Here is a 17,049-nt window from a genome sequence, read left to right on the forward strand (position 1 = left end):
GAATATGGGAGTGGGTAAAACACACCCAGGCTCTGTTTTCATGGTACCCGTGCTGTAATGCAGGAAGAGAGTCAATAAACAAATAAGCAAAAGAGATGTATAATATTTCAAATGGTGAATAAATGATACGACAAAAAAAATAAGATGGTAGAGAAAGACAGACCTAAATGAGCAGAGGGACCAGGATGTTTCTATCTTGATCTACATCTACTTCTTCGTATCTATGTGTCTTCTAGGACAGAAGCACCCCAGAGGAAAAGACAGGGCACAGGCAAGTAAATCATAGTCAGTGGGTGAAGAAGTGGCCAAGAGATTTGTGTGGCTGTGCCCGAGTCAGGAAAGAGGAGATGGGACCTGGAGGGAAGCTGCATCCAGAGTGTCTAGAGCTGGCAGTTCAGTCTCACCTTAATCTCCTCTGGCTGCTTTGTAAAGAGACTGAAGCACTGTAATTGGAAAAGCAAATAGAAGAATTTGGGGACTGTGTTGGTTCAGTTCCTCCAAGAAGCCAAGATGGGATTAGACATGCATGAGATTTATTAAAAGAGAAGTGCCTTTGGGGAAGGTGCCAGAACAGGTTTTGAAAGCCTTCTGACTGCAATGCAGGTCCGACTCTGATAAAGGGCAGAAGGAAGGCAGGATGGTTACATGGAAGACTCTCAATCTCTGGTGCAGTTCTATGAAAATTTGATAAAAAATAATTGGGATCTAGGTATTAAATGCATTCAAAATGCATTCTACTGTCATGTATAACTAATTAGAACAAATTAAAAAATTTATAAAACTAATGGGAAATCCTTGAGCCAAAGTCACCTGCTGCGACATGTGACTAAGTCATTCAGGGTCACTCCAGGTGAATTTGGTTGGCAAGAAATAACCACACAGACACAGTGAAAACACCTTTTTCTTGGGATTCTTCAGTGATGGCTCCTCTGCTCCAGCTCCCACAGGGAGGCAGACAAAAGAGGAGGAGGACATTCTGAAGACCCTTTTTATTGAGGGGAAAACACTCCAGAAAGTTCCATCCAATGAGGGGGGTCAGGTTTCAGGGGGTTGAGTCTAGCTTCCTGACATCTTGTGGTCAGCAGGTTACTGACATCTTGGAAGGCCACGCCCATCTCGTGTGCTGTGTGGGGATCACAGGAAGAGTGAGTGAAAAGGACACATACCGTCGCCAGCCCAAACAGAGAGGCACCATGCGTCAGTCCAGTCCACTCGTGTACTCATGCTCATAGTTCACACACACCCAGCCCATGGCTGGGCCATGACAGTCACCTATCAGAGGAGCCCCCAGATTCCAGGACTGGGCCAACTGTGCCCAGTGATTAGTTGTTGGGAAGCCTGGCCGCAGTGAGAACACAGTGATGAGGACACACAGTGCAGCCACTGAGGCCACAGTTCACCGTGCCCCTGCCCTGAGAGGCGCACTCTGGTGGCTGAGACTTGCCATAACCTGGGTCAGAGAGCTCATGGTGACTTGGATTGAGGAGGTGGGTGGATTTTGGAGGCAAATTGCTGGAAGGTTGAGCCGATCCTTCTGCCAAAAGATTTGAAGTGAGTGTGAAAGAGGGAAAAGAAACAAAGATAACCTCCAAGGTTTTTAGTTCCAACTAAAGAAAGAATGTGGTTGCCATTCACTGGGATGGGGGAGACAGTGGAATCTTTTTTTTTTTTTTTTAAAGAGAGAGTGAGAGAGGAGAGAGAGAGAGAATTTTTTTTAATATTTATTTTTTAGTTCTCGGCGGACACAACATCTTTGTTGGTATGTGGTGCTGAGGATCAAACCTGGGCCGCACGCATGCCAGGCGAGCGCGCTACTGCCTGAGCCACATCCCCAGCCCCAAGACAGTGGAATCTTGAGGGAGGAAAATCTGGGGTTCATTTTGTCGGATTTGGTCTGAGACAGTGTTCAGTCCTCCAGGGGGAGGGTTGAGAAGGCAGCTGATATACAAGTCTGGGATCAAGAGAAAGGTCCACGCTGGCAATGTAAATGTGAAAATCATCAACACACACACAGTATTTAAAGTCCTAGGTTTGGCTTAGTTTATTGAAAAAGTATATATAAAATGGAAAGCAGAGGATGGAGGCCTGACAGAAAGAAAGAAGGAAAGAGTGGGAACCACAGAAAACTGGAAGGCAAGTGAAAAATTTTTTTGGAATGATACATTTTCAGTTATTTAATCAACTATTACATTTTGACAGCTATTAAATGAAAGCTATATAATGAGTTACTATCTGGCTAAGTGGACTAAATAATTGAGAAGAAAATAAAGTTAATAAGAATATTGACTTTTTGACACATTCAAAACCTGTCCTTGGTCAAATTTCTTAACCTCTACTGCTTTCGATTCCTCATTTTAGAAACGTTGAGGGGATTGGGTGGAGTTGTAAATGATAGTACGTGATGTATTCAGCAAACTTTATATATTATTACATAAGGCATATTATAATTAAAGATTTACCATGTCTCAAGGTTTCTGACAGTAGCAAATAGATGTAGGGTTTAATGTAGATCCTTTGAGATTTCATTTCTCTAATGGGGATCTTGATGTTTTTGTTTATTCCTGTATTTCTCATCATGTTTCTTTTTCTATGTTTTGAAATAAAAGGAGTTTTAAAACTCTACACAATTCCTTGTATTTAAAGTTTTCCAGTTAGTTACCAGCAGGGACTTTTTAAAGAAGATCATGGTTTGCCAGAAATATATTTAAATTAATAAAGAGAATTAATTTAATAACAATGAATCTTGAGCCTTTTTGGGTTCTTGATATACCCCTGAGAATCAGATGAAAGCTTTCCTCCTAAAAATTGTGCACACAACCTCCCCGCCCACACACACACCTTTGATGAGAATTTGAGGGAGTTTGTGGTTACTTAAAGCTGCCCCTTGAGGCCTACACGGTGGCCATAAAGCCAGACCTTGAACTGGCTGCAGATTCTACATTGTTGTGAGCTTTACCTTCTTCTTGATTTAGTAGCTCCATGTAGCAAGATATTGGTACATCATGAATTTTAACTCACTCACATACTGCCAGTATAATCAAAATGGAGTTTCCCTTACAGAAATTTCAATTCTAAATCAATTCAGTTAGGGAAAAAGCATATGCACATATAGAGAACGTGACCTGTGTAGCCAGGGCCCTGCACTGAGAAGGGTCCCATACTCGGGTTAATGCTGTGCTGTTACCATCCTGAAATATTTTGTTGCTGTTGTTTTGTTTTGAGGTACTGGCCACAGAAGTCAGGGGTACTTTACCACTGAGCTACTTCCCCAGCTTGTTCTTGTTTTATTTTATTTTTTAAATTTTGAGACAGGATCTCACTAGTTGCTCAGGCTATTCTGGAACTTGTGATCCTCCTGCCTCAGTCTCCCAAGTAGCTAGGATCATAGGTGTGCTCTGCTACCCTGGCTTTGAAATTCTCAATTTCTGAACAAGAGACTCCACATTTTCATATAACATGAGACCACAACAATCATATGGCCAGAAAAACACCCCCCCACATACTCATAAATGCTTAATTTAAGTTCATAGGATTATTCTTTCATTAACAAATAAGAATGCAAAATTAGCTGGCAATAAAATGTGATTTCAATGCAATGTTTTTATGTAGGTTGTTTATTCTCACTAGTTGTTTTTTTCCTTCTTGAGGTAATGTATTACTTAGTCATCATCTATTATTATTTTGACCAAAAGGTCCAAAGGAGAAATGTAATTATACAATGAAATTATCATAAACAGCTAAGGACATATATATATATATATATATATATATATATATATATATATATATATATATATATAATTCCCAAATAGCTGGAATTACAGACAAACCAGAAGGCTCTTTATTCTAGGCCACACGAACTTCCTGATAGCTTCACTACTAAGGTAAAGAGGAATAAGAGGGGAGATGAAATAGTCTTAAATGCCACATTAAGAAACTTGGACTTCTGACTGAGGCCAAAGAGAAACCATTGAAAGGTTTGTGTAGATAATAAATGGAGATAATAATGTCAACCACACTCTACTTTAAGTGTAGAGTGTGGTTGACATTATTAAGGCTTGATAGATTTTGTAAGTGAATTCCAAGTAAAATTTGAATTTCAGATAATACTAAATATTTTTATTATTTAAATATATTAGAATTATAAACTGTTACATAAAAATATAAAAATTGTATGAGTGATATTTTAGTATAGATATGTTCTATGCAATATTTGGTACATAGTTATATTAACAAGTTTTGTTTTTTGATTATTTATCTATTTGTTTATTTATATTTATTTATATTTGCAATGTCTGGCTGTGTTGCCCAGGCTGGTACCAAACTCCTAGACTCAAACGATCTTCCTACCTCAGCCTCCCAAATAGGGGGCACCACAGTGTCCAGCACACTAACCATTGTTAACTTAAATTCAGATTTATGTGAACATTCTGTATTTTATCTAGCAACCTTACCACTTCATAATGCAATTTCTCTTAGAAATTGATAAATGTTATTTCTGGGCACTCTGCTCTTCTTGTCACCTATAGGTGGCAGTATGATCAAATAATTTACTGAGACCTGCTTGGCAAATTCAAGTTTAATGCTGTACAAATTTTTTTTTTTTTTTAAATTTTATTTGTAGTTGTAGATGGAAAGAGTGCCTTTATTTGTTTATTTTTTGTGGTGCTGAGGATCAAACTCAGTGCTCACACATGTGATGCAAACACTCTACCACTGAGCCACAACCCCAGCCCAATACTGTACAAATTTAATGCTGTTAAATCCTTAAGACTTTTAAATTTATGGAAACTAAATTTTCACAAAGATAAATCTTGAAGGTGCTCCAAATCAAATATAATGCAGTCCTTATCTTTTATATAACTCATCAGCAAACAATTCAAATCCACATGTGGTCCAATCCTGAGCTACAGAGCCTGTTGTGCTTCTAAAGTTACTTTGAGATAATTTGTAGTTTTTTTTTTTTTTTTTTTAAAGAGAGAGTGAGAGAGGAGAGAGAGAGAGGAGAGAGAGAATTTTTAATATTTATTTTTTTAGTTCTCGGCGGACACAACATCTTTGTTGGTATGTGGTGCTGAGGATCGAACCCGGGCCGCACGCATGCCAGGCGAGTGCGCTACCGCTTGAGCCACATCCCCAGCCCTGTAGTTTTTTTTTAATGATGCTGTAAATGGGATCTTTTTGGCTTATATTTTCTTACATACTACTTTTGCTGTGTAAGATGGCTATTGATTTTTGTATGCTTTTTTTAGACTACATGCTATTAGTTCAAGTTCTATTACTATAAATACTCTCAGATCTTCTATACATAATTAAATTATCTAACAAATATACATTTCTCTCTTTTCAAGTAGCAATAAATTGCTTTTATCTACCTTAAAAAACTAAATGTGAGCACCTACCTACGAGCCTTGCAGCCTTGCAGCAGGGCAGTTGTCTGGTAGGCTCCCAGCTGGGTTCTGGAGGCCCTGGGACCAAGGAAGAGGCTTGTGAGGGCCTCCAATGCCTTGCCCAGGACCGATCAGTCAGCTCCTGGATCTATGCCTTTGGTGCTTCACGGAGAATATTCCAGATATATCACAGACTGTAAGCCTTTGCCTCCCAGCATAGAAGATAGACTGATTAAAATAATGAGTTTGCAGGGGCAGATAACAGATTCAAATATAAGTGAGATTTTACATCCTAATATCCAAACTCTAGATCTACAGAGCTGTGATATCTCAGATGCTGCTTTCCTTCACCTGTGTAAATACAGAAAACTGAAAAAAAATGAATATAAATTCCTCCAAAGGAGAAAGAGTTTAACATCATAAGATATGGAAAACAAGCCCCGGGTGATGGAGCATGCCTGTAATCCCAGTGTCTCAGGAGGCCCAGACAGGAAAATTGGAAGTTGGAGGCCAGCATCAGCAATTTAGCAAGACCCTCAACAACTTGGTGAAGGCCTGTCTCAAATAAAAAATAAAAAAGGAGTGGGGTTTGTAGCTCAGTGGTAAAGCACTGGATTAAATCCCCAGTACCCCCTGGATTAAATCCCCAGTACCCACCCCCCCCCAAATTATGGAAAACAATAAAAATTTCATTTTCATGAAAAAACTAAATATAATTCTATTTAATGTAAGTATTAATGAGAGAAAGAAATATTAGTGATTAATGGTCTTAAAAGCTATGTCTATCAATATGAGATTTTATATTCACTCAGAATTATTATCATTATAATTTAATACTAGAACCTCAAAATACATCTATAACCTTGTTATTGTATTTATACATGAATAGTACAGAATTATTAAAATAGGGGCTCTAGTATCTATTGAATCTATACTTCTGACACTATCATTATACTAAAAATGTTTATTCTTTTTGTTTTTCCGGTACTGGGGATTGAACTGAGGGAGCTCTACCAAAGAGCCACATCTCCAGCCTCTTATTTCATTTTTTTTTTTTTTTATTTTGAGACAAGGTCTCACTAAGTTGCCCAGGCTGGCCTCAAACTTGTGATCCTCCACTGGTTCAGCCTGCCAAGTTGCTGGGATTACAGGTTTGCCCGGAGAATGTTTCTTCTTATCACAGATATCTGTCTTCCTACAAAACCAAAGGCTAAAACATCCTCAATAGATCCTATCAGCTCTCTACATAAATTATTCCAGTATTGCATACTGTATTCTAGAGAAGAATAATTATAATTCCTTTTGAATTTCAATATAAGAGCCTTCCATTTTTTATAGAAAAGACACATAACTTCCTGGGGAGGGCTGTTATTTCTTATCTTTTGAGCTGTGACAGTGTACTTAGCACTATACAAACACAGGACACAGTCCTTATTCATATCTAATGTTGTGAAACCACCTAAGAATTAGAAACTATGAATGTAAGTTTTGAATATAGCACCTTCAGGTATTTAGTTCACAGATATTTTAATGTGTGGATTTATAAGCTTTAAAATGGAATAAAAAGTTAAAATAGTTTATAAGTAAACTTCACTCTAGGTGGTGCTGTTTAGCAACATGCTCTTTCTGCTAAAATTGACAAGATAATGGTATTCTTATATTCTGCTACGTTCCAGTATTTACTCTGTGAAAATCTATTCAATATATTTTTAATTATAAAAGTAATTTGATCTCTTAGTGAAAATAATTAGAAAATACAAGAAAGTATCAGAAAAGAGAATAATCTGTAATTTGATTTTTTGGTGGCTTTATCTCCATGGTCCAGGGAGCTTTTTACAAAAGGGTAAGTTTTGGAGTCAAACAAACCCTGTACTTGTTTGATGCACACTGGGTGAAACTCTTAATGAGTTTTAGTGTTATTTTTATTTTTTAAAATTTTGACTCTTCTCCCTTTAACTATCATCCATGCATTTCTTTAGGAAAATTAGCACTGGCTTTTCTTTATTACCCTCATCACTCTCCTCTACTCATTGCAGTCTGGCTTCTGTCCCCATAGTCCAAAATGACTCTTACTGAGGTCACTGATGACATGCAGGTGGCCAAACTCCCTGCACATTTCCTGGTCAGAGCCCTTGTGATCTAGTCGCTTCCCAGAACAGCAGTAGTGCTGTTCTGGGCCCAGAGGAATGGTATTCTCAGATAATTGTGTGAATTTCTTTTTAGGGTCAGTAAAGACAGGGTAGCTTGAAATTAGCCTCAGTGAGAGTATATACCCTGGCAATCAGCAGCCGCTACAAATCAGGGCCTTTCCCCCTGAAAACCTCTTGTTAATTACTTGCCTGCATGTTCTGTCCCTTCACAGAACACTGCTTTTTGATTTGTCGACTCAATGTCACCTGCTTCTGGTTTTCCTCCCATCTTAGCTCCTCTGTCTTCTTTGTTGGATATTCTCGATCCACCACTCAAGTTAGCATTCTTCAGGAGTCAGTCCGATCCCTTTCCTTTTCCTTTCAAATACTCATTTTGAAAATAATTTTAGTAATTTCCTTTTATTTAAATACTAACCATTATGTGGATCATTTTCAGATTTGTATTTGTTGCCCAGACCTCTCCTCTAAGATGCAAAATGAAACCACTCATTTGAACTTGTACTAGATATCTTGCAGACATCTCAAACTCATGAAAAAAAAATAACAACAAAAAACAAACAAGCAAACAAAAACAGAGTTCCAGATTGCGTTCCATTACCTTTCCCTTTCTTATCTTCTCCATCCCAATATTTTCCATCTCAGTAAATGGAACACCATGCACTGCATTACTGAAGCCAAAAAACCTGAGCATCATCCATCTTGCCTCGTCTCTCATTCAGGTATAATTCATTGACAATCCCTGTCCGTTCAACTACACACTATCTTTTAAGTCTTTATTTCTTTTTCTTTTTTCCTCTAAGAAGTGGGGATACAACTAAGGGCCTTGCACATGCTAGGCAAGTGCCAGTGAGCTACCTCACCAGTCCGTTTTATCTTTTTTTTATTTTGAGACAGTCTCACTAAATTGCCTGGGCTGGCCTGGAATTTGTAATCCTCCTTCCTCCGTCTCCCAAGTAGCTGGGATTACAGGCATGCACCCACCACACCTGGCCCGGCCTCTCATTTTTATTCTCCATTTCTCTTCCCATCACATTTTGGGCCACCACCGTCTCTCTCAACTCAACGACAGTAGATAACTTCCAAACTGATTCCTGAACTTTGATTCTTCTTCCCTTCTGGTCCATTCTCCACCTGGTAGCAAAACTTACATGAAATCACACTACTTCTCTGTTTAAAAACTTTAAATGGTCTTCTCTTACATTTAAAAGAACCAAATTTTAGGTGTTTTTTTTTTTTTATCTCATCTCTGCTTAATTCTCCAACTTGAAGTGTGGTGGTTGGGCTCTTTATGTTCTGCCCAGCCCATGGTGGTTGGCTGTCTAGACTTGGAACATACCACGCTTCCCTGCAACTCCCACATGAAGTCTCCTGTCTGAAGGGCTTGTTTCCTTGCTCTTTCTATGGTTAGCTCCTTCTATTACTTTAATTATCAAATCAATTTAAATGTACCCTTTCCATTGTTCTCTGTTTCAGTTTCTCATTTCTTGGTGGAATGAATGAATGAATGAATGAATATGTAAGAACTTATAGGAATAGTGAAAAAAAGGATTAAAAAATTCTTGACCTGAGGCCTAGTGCAGAGTATGTATGGCATCTTTCATTTTTGCCACTGTTTTTCAATTAGATTAAATTTTTAGCAATTCAGAGTTCTGGAATGAAGACTTGTGTTCCCATGGAGGCAGTATTAATATTCTCACTTCCTAATTTCCCACTTGCAGACATATTTCAGCAGAACACCCCTCATATTTATGCTTTCGGTTAAAAGTATGTGTTAGGAAGGGGAAAGCTAATGTTGATGATAAGAATTGAAAATTTATGGTGATCTAAATAGTAAGAGAGTAGAGCATCCATAAGACTCTTAGGCCATGAATGTATTTTATTTTTCCCCAATCAAACTTCATTCAGAAAGAGCATTATTTAGGTTTTGGCCATTTGATTGGTCAGACCATGCTAACAAGGCTCTGGTTATATACTCCTAAATTTAGTCTCTTAGTTTGGTACTAGAGGGTTCTGCAACTTTAATCCCACATTAAAAATTCAGCAGCCTGTTTAGTGCAGCGGAGAAAATGCAAAGGTAGAGTTGCATTCATTATTAAAAAAAAAAAAAAAAGATGGGGTGGCTCAGGTAGTGAGTTCCACTTACTATACTTGGAAGAGTACATTTAAGTACACAAAAGTTAAATAGCATTAGTACTCGCATCAGATTTTAAAGTCATTTAAGACATTTATTCAAATATGTGTTGGCTATTTCTCATAAGAAGTGGCTCCAACGCCCCGAACAGCCAGAAATTACATACCGATGTGACTTTTCTGGAGCCACAAGGGATGTCAGGGGCCCCCCGACAATTGTATTCTGCACCTACCCAAATCCTCAGTTTTTACCTCTTTGATCTCTTGCTTAAGGAAATAGAAAAGAACACTCCTGATTTGCGTGCTCTATGATATTTTAACCTTGAACTAGGCCCTATGCAGTGTGATCTTTCAGGAGCAAGGGGGCTCCTCTACACCTTGTGTATTTGGTGAGCTGTGGTCTCTGACCTGAGGAAAAACCTCCATAGGAGCCGAGATGTATTTTGGCTCACAAGGCCAGAGGTTTCAGTCTAGGGTTGGTCAGCTGATGCCAAGGCAGAAACATGGCAAAAAGGCATGGTGAAGGGAGAGAGATGGGGAGGGGCTGGGGACAGGATATACACTTTCAGGGCATGCCCCCAGTGACATTCTTCCTTCAACCAGGTCCTGCCACCTGTGGTTTCCACTGCCTCCAGCAGTCTAATCAGCTTTCAGTGAGGTCAGAGCCTCCTGATCCAGTCACTTCCCAAAGCCCCACCTCTGAACATTGCTGCATGGGGACCAGACCTTCACCACGGGAGTCTTTGGGGGCTACTTCATATCTCAGCCATAACGCCTCATTTTACCACGCAGGTCCCAAAATGTAGAGAGGAGAAACTCCAGAGAAAAGTACCTCTGACCCACTTCATCTTTTCCCACAGTAAGTTTTACTTGTCTTATGGTTTGGATATGAGGCGTCCCCTGGAAAAGCTCATGTGTTAGACAAGGCAGGCAGGTTCAAAGCTGAAATGATTAGATTATGGGAACTGTAACCTTATCAGTGGATTAATTCTTTTGCTGGATTAATAATTGGAATGGGCTCCTGGATGGAAACTGTACACAGGTGGGGCATGGCTGAAAGAAGTAGGTCACTGGGTGTGTGCCCTTGGGGAATATATCTTACTCCTGACTTCTTGTGTTCTCTCCCTCTCTCTGTCTGCCATGAGCTGACAGCTTTCTTCTGCTCACCCTTCTGCCATGATGTCCTGTTTCCCCTTGAGCCCAAAGCAATGAAGTCAACCAACCACGGATGGGAACTGTGAGCCCAAATAAACTTTTCTTCCTCTAAGTTGTTCTTGTCAGGTGTTTTAGTCCCTCCCAGTGATGAAAAGCTAACACAACCTCCCTCTTGTCTACCAGCTCCTTTTTTGGAAATCACATTGTGTGTTCTCAAGAACACTGTATGTTCTGCAGCTTATATCAAATCACCTCTTTCCTGAAAATGGGGTGGTGAAAAGAGAGGCATTGACTTTCCTTGGCATGCCAGAGCCTGAGCAGTGCTGTGTGCCGAGATAATTTTCTGGAAACACTGCAGCCAAGGCCCTTTTAATCTGTGAATGTCAAAAGAATAAGAGGACCAGACTCACTGCAGGGCAGGCAGCCTGAGAGTCCCACTGGAAAACACACACACACACACACACATAAACTGCATCTCTAAACTTTTATTTCTAAGTATCTTTCCTAGACCTCTATTTGCAAAAGAGCACGAGGAGATGGATCTAAGGACACTCAGTGCAGGGTTGTGTGTAGCAGTGATGTCAGAATCAAAATAAATAAACCACCCCAAAATAAGAAATGGTTAACTATAATATACAGTATGGAATATCGCCACACAATGCAGCATTCACAGAATAAAATGGAAAGATTTTCAAGACAAATTGTTAAAGGAAAACAGCAATATATATAAAAATAAAGCTTAGTCCAGTTATGTAATAAGACATATTTCTTTTTATACATGTACACACACAACAATGCATACATGTATGTGAACAAAGAAAAAGTCTAGAAGGGTACCTATCAGCTATGGTTTGGATATTAAATGTCGCTCAAAGACCCAAAAGTTGAAAGCTTTTTGCCAGCTTGGAGCTACGGGAATATGGTGAACTTTTAGAAGGTGAGGCCTGGTGGGAGGTCTTTAGTAAATTCGGGAATGCTCCCAAAGGGATTGTGGGACCTGGTCTCTTCCTTACTGTCTTTCATATGTCAGGTGTGAGGTGAGCAGTTTTGCTCTGCCACAATCTGACTATGATGTACTGCTTTGTCCCAGGCCCACAACAGCAGGTGAAGTGATCTTGGCTTGAAGCTTGAAAACTGTGAGCCAGTAGAAAACTTTATTAGTTGATTATCTCAGGAATTTGCTCGAGTGATGGAAAACTGACTGACACGCCATTGAACAAATAGTGATTAACTCCAGGAAAGGAAGTTGGACTTGAGAGGAGGTAGAATGCAGTTGGCTTTTGCTGTTTCTGAACAGCTTTAAAGTGTGATGCACTTCTTATGCAATTGAATATTTAAGAAGAAATGGCCAAGGAAGCCCAGAAGAAGTGCAGTGTCATGTGGTGGTCAATTGCATGGTCCTTGGGTCCAGGCCGCCTGCATCCAGGTGGCAGTTTGCCACTTAACTTAACCTCTGCATTCTTCAGTTTGCCCCTTTGTCAACTGAAAGTAGCAGGAGTCCCTACCTCTGAAGGTGGTGGAAAAGGCAAAGTAAAACCATGTGTTTAAAGTACCTGGCACCCAATTAGTGTTACGTGTTACCTAGCATTATCAATTAAGGAGCGAATAATTGGGGACTTCACTTTAATCAGAGAAGGATGATTATTTCCTTCACATTCCACCACCAGTGAGACCTCAGGAAATGCACTTTAAAAATCAATGTCAAATAGCCCAGGCCAGGAGGGTTCGAGTGGTCCTGCTATTGTTGAGTCCACTGTGGCACACAGCACGCTGGAGAGACCACAGGCCAACCAGCATTAGCTGCAAATACCTCAGGTGCCACAGGCCAATGGGGCACAATTTCTGCCCTGAAGGGGCCTGTTCTGTGTGACGGGGTGTGGTGGAGGGAAGAACCAAATCAGCCCAATGTAGGCCTTGGGATTATGCAGAACTTGGATGGAGTCAGCAGAGAAAGGCATCGCTGGAGGCAAAGAAAAATTCCAGAAGAGGTGAAGAGTCTGAAGGATGAGGAAGGGTAGCTATGACAATAAAGAAGGAGAGGCCTTGCAGGGAGAAGAAACCACATGATGTGGGGACTACAGTGGTGGGTATTGTTGAAACGTAGAATGTGTACGTTTTCATGTGGGGTGTGTGTGTGTGTGTGTGTGTGTGTGTGTTCAGATGGCAAATGGGAGGATGAAAGGGGAGGGTGGTCATAGGAAGTGAAGAGCACCAGGTGTAGACAGGTAGTAACTGCCAATGGTGTTCTGCCTCATGCCCTCTCAGTTTAGGAGGAGGAGCAGGAAGCAAGATTGCAGGGAGAGTTTGCTGAAGACAACCTGCCTAATTGAATAGATAAAAGGACTTCGTGTGAGAGGTCTGAACCTTGACAAATAACCTTTCAAAAAAAAAAAAAAAACCAGCACAAGCTGATTTCTGCTTCTAAGTGGGACGCAGTAGATTATGGCAGGCTAGTGCTCTTTTTTTTTTTTAATTTAAAGTTGTAGATGGCACAATACCTTTATTTATTTTTATGTGGTGCTGAGGATTGAACCCAATGCCTTACACATGCTAAGCATGTGTTCTACCACTGAGCTATAGCATCAGCCCAGGCTAGTACTCTTGATGCAACAAATAGGAAATAAAAGGCAAAGTGACAGAAAGTTTAAAAGAGACCACAGAGCTGTGAAGGCAATGAGCTCTATGTGAATCTCTGTGACCAGGGAATCTCTGAATTGAAAGGGGTTTATTGAGTTGTTAGCAATGTTGGACAAGTTTCACAACTCCCAGGAGCAAGGATAGATAATAGATGGAAATATGTCCACTGGACCTAAGAACCAAGAATATTTTTGTAATGAAAATTTGAGGAAGGAAAGTACAAATTTCTTGCATTGAACCTATAATTGGGCAAGATAATGTGAATTGGATTGGAGGGCAGTTCATGAAGAAAAAAAATCTTGTTGCTTCTGGATTGGTTGGGTTAATAGTTTGGAAAGTTCATTACTTGTACTGATGAAAACCAGAGATTAAAAAGAGTTAAAAAAAATGATACTTTACCTTCATAAGAACAAGAGTAAGATTAAAGTTTTTTTTTTCCTTAAAAAACAGGAACTTTAAAAAAATACAATGGAATGAAAACTTTAAACTGAAAAAAAAAAAAAGGTATTACTAATGATTTTGCCTATTCCCCAAATGGATTTGCTCTCTACCATCTCAAACCTGAGGACATTTGTGGGTCCTCTGAAGCACTGTTCAGGATCCTGAGGCACCTGCCTCATTACCTCTCTATATTACAGGATGAGCATCCTTAACCTCAAACCTCCAAATCCAAAACCTCTTGAGCACTGATGTGATGTCACTTGTGTTGGGTTGCAGCCAAAAATGCAGGTGCACTAAAAATATTGTATAAAATTATTTAGTCTACGAATATAAAGTGTATATGAAATATTAATGATTTTTTGTCTAGATTTGGGACTTATCACTGAGCTATCTCATTCTGTATATACCAATATTTCAAAATCTGAAAAAAAGTCCCAAATCCAAAACACGTGGTCCCAAGCATTTGGTATAATTTGAGGCTTCACAGTTGTACAACGTCAAGATCATCCAGGCCAGGTTGGGTGTGCTGTTGCTTTCTACTCCTTCAAGGTGGCTTTTCCTCCTGTTTGCACTAGCTTGAATCCGCAGTCAATCGCCACATTAATGTGTTCTCATCTGGAGCTGGTATTCCACTGATTATTAGCAAGGGCTCTCTGCCTATGTTAGAAAAGCATTTGTACTTAAAAGCTTCTATTCTCATTTTTGTAAAATGTAATGTTTAAGTCTTGGTGACGATATTTGGAGTTTGGACACAAACTCCATGTCCTTCCTGTCTCTTAAGCATCCCCTGCACTGGTAGCGGGAAGCAGATGGAACCGTTCAATAAAAGCATCCATGCCACACCCTTTTGGTGTGACTTAATTTATCCAAGCTATGACAATGTGTGTTGTCAATAATCTCACCTCCAATGTAAGTGAGGTAGAACAGCGAGGACTTTCTGTGGCCGGTGTGCCGCTCCTGGTCTGGGTATGCTGTGAGGATGACCATCCAGTCACTTCGTGTTTTGATGCCTTCTCTCTTCTGTGGAACTAAAGAGACACTGTCCAGCAGCAGAGGAGCAGTCCTCGAGGAGCAGTTGCCTCTTCTCACCCCTCAAGGATTCCACTGTACGTCCTCCCATGTGGCTTCTTGTCAAGTTGGTTGGGTCCCCTGTGTTTCTTTGCGGGCACCGGTTCCTGCTGAGCACCTCTGGACTGACTCCTGCCAGGGGCTAGTTCTTATCTCTGTCTCCACTCCCTGTGCTCATCTGCTTTGATAACAGACCCTGCATCAGAACTACTTAACATTTTTGCACTGCTCTCCCAAACTGCCCTAGCCTACAAGCCCTTCAAGTTCCACATTCTGCATGTGGACTAGATTGCCTGTTACTGTTGTGTTTTGGTCTTTCATTTTCAGTATTTTTCGTAAGTTACTAACACCTTCTCTGTACATTTTCTAGCATACTGCAGTCCCTAACCCTCTTTTTAAAACCAAAGGTTCCCTATTTCACCCCCTCCCCAAATAAGTATTTAATGTTTACTAAAAGTCAGAATAGAAACCTCGAGAAACTAATTTGTAAAAGCTGGTAATATCAAAAAAGAAGTATGCTCTACTTCCAATCAATCATTGGAAGCTTGAAAACACATTTCTAAGAAGTGGGCACAATGAGGAGGCTGAGATGAGCTGATCACAGGTTTCAGAATAGAAGCAGTGGATAATTAGGTTGGTCTCCTCAGGCATTTGTTCAGAAGCTCCTTAGGAGAACAGTCAGACTCAAATGGGAATACGGAGAGGTGGGACCCACAAGAAGGACTCATTATCACATATGGATTTCCACTTTTCCCAGCATCATTGTTGAGGCCATCTTTCCTCCAATGCACATTTATGGCACCTTTGTCTAGTAAGAGATGACGTATTTATGTTGGTTTCTCTGTGTCTTCTGTACCATCCGTCTTCATGTCTGTTTGCCAATACTGTACTGTTTTTGTTAGCTATAGCTCTGCGGTATAATTTAAGGTCTGGTATTGTGATGCCTCCTGCATCACTTTTCTTGCTAAGGGGCCTCTTATTTTTCCAAATGAATTTTATGACTTCTTTTTCTATTTCTGTGAAGAATATCATTGGACCCTTAATAGGAATTGCATTAAATCTGTATAGTGCTTTTGGTAGTATGGCCACGTTGACAATATTAATTCTGCCTATCCGAGAACATGGGAGATCTTTCCATCTTCTAAGTTCTTCTTCAATTTCTTTCTTTAGTGTTCTGTAGTTTTCACTGCAGAGGTCTTTCACCTCTTTTGTTAGATTGATACCCAAATATTTTATTTTTTTTGAGGCTATTGTGAATGGGATAGTTTCCCTAATTTCTCTTTCAGTTGATTCATCACTGATGAATGGAACAGAATTGATTTATGGGTGTTTACTTTATATCCTTCTACTTTGCTGAATTCATTTATGAGTTGTAGAAGTTTGTGGCAGAGATTTTTGGGTCTTCTAAATATATAATCATGTTATCAGTAAATAGGGACACTTTGAGTTCTTCTTTTCCTATTTTTACCCCTTTAATTTCTTTCTTCTGTCTAATTTCTCTGGATAGAGTTTCCAGGACTATGTTAAATACAAGTGGTAAAAGAGGGCATCTCTGTCTTGTTCCAGTTTTTAGCTTTAAATTTAGACCCCTATCTCTCACCCTGCACAAAACTCAACTCAAAGTAGATTAAGGACCTAGGCATTAGGTCAGAGACCCTGTGCCTACTAGAAGAAAAAGTTGGCCCAGATCTCCATCATGTGGCTTAGGAACCAAAATCCTCAACAAGACTCCTAAAGCACAAGAAGTAAAATCAAGAATCAATAAATGGGATGATATCAAACTAAAAAGCTTCTTCACAGCAAAGGAAATAATCAAGAATGTAAACAGAGAGCCTACAGAATGGGAGAAAAACTTTGCCACCTGCACCTCAGAGAGAGCATTAATATCCAGAATATATAAAGAACTCAAAAAAACTCAACACCAAAAAACAACCCAATCAATAAATGGGCAAAGGAACTGAACAGACACTTCATAGAAGGAGAAATATAAATGGTCAACAAATATATGAAAAATGTTCACATCATTAGCAATTAGAGAAATGCAAATTAAAACTCCACTGAGATTTCATCTCACTCCA

Source organism: Ictidomys tridecemlineatus, chromosome 1, assembly GCF_052094955.1.
Source record: "Ictidomys tridecemlineatus isolate mIctTri1 chromosome 1, mIctTri1.hap1, whole genome shotgun sequence".
Taxonomy (NCBI): domain Eukaryota; kingdom Metazoa; phylum Chordata; class Mammalia; order Rodentia; family Sciuridae; genus Ictidomys; species Ictidomys tridecemlineatus.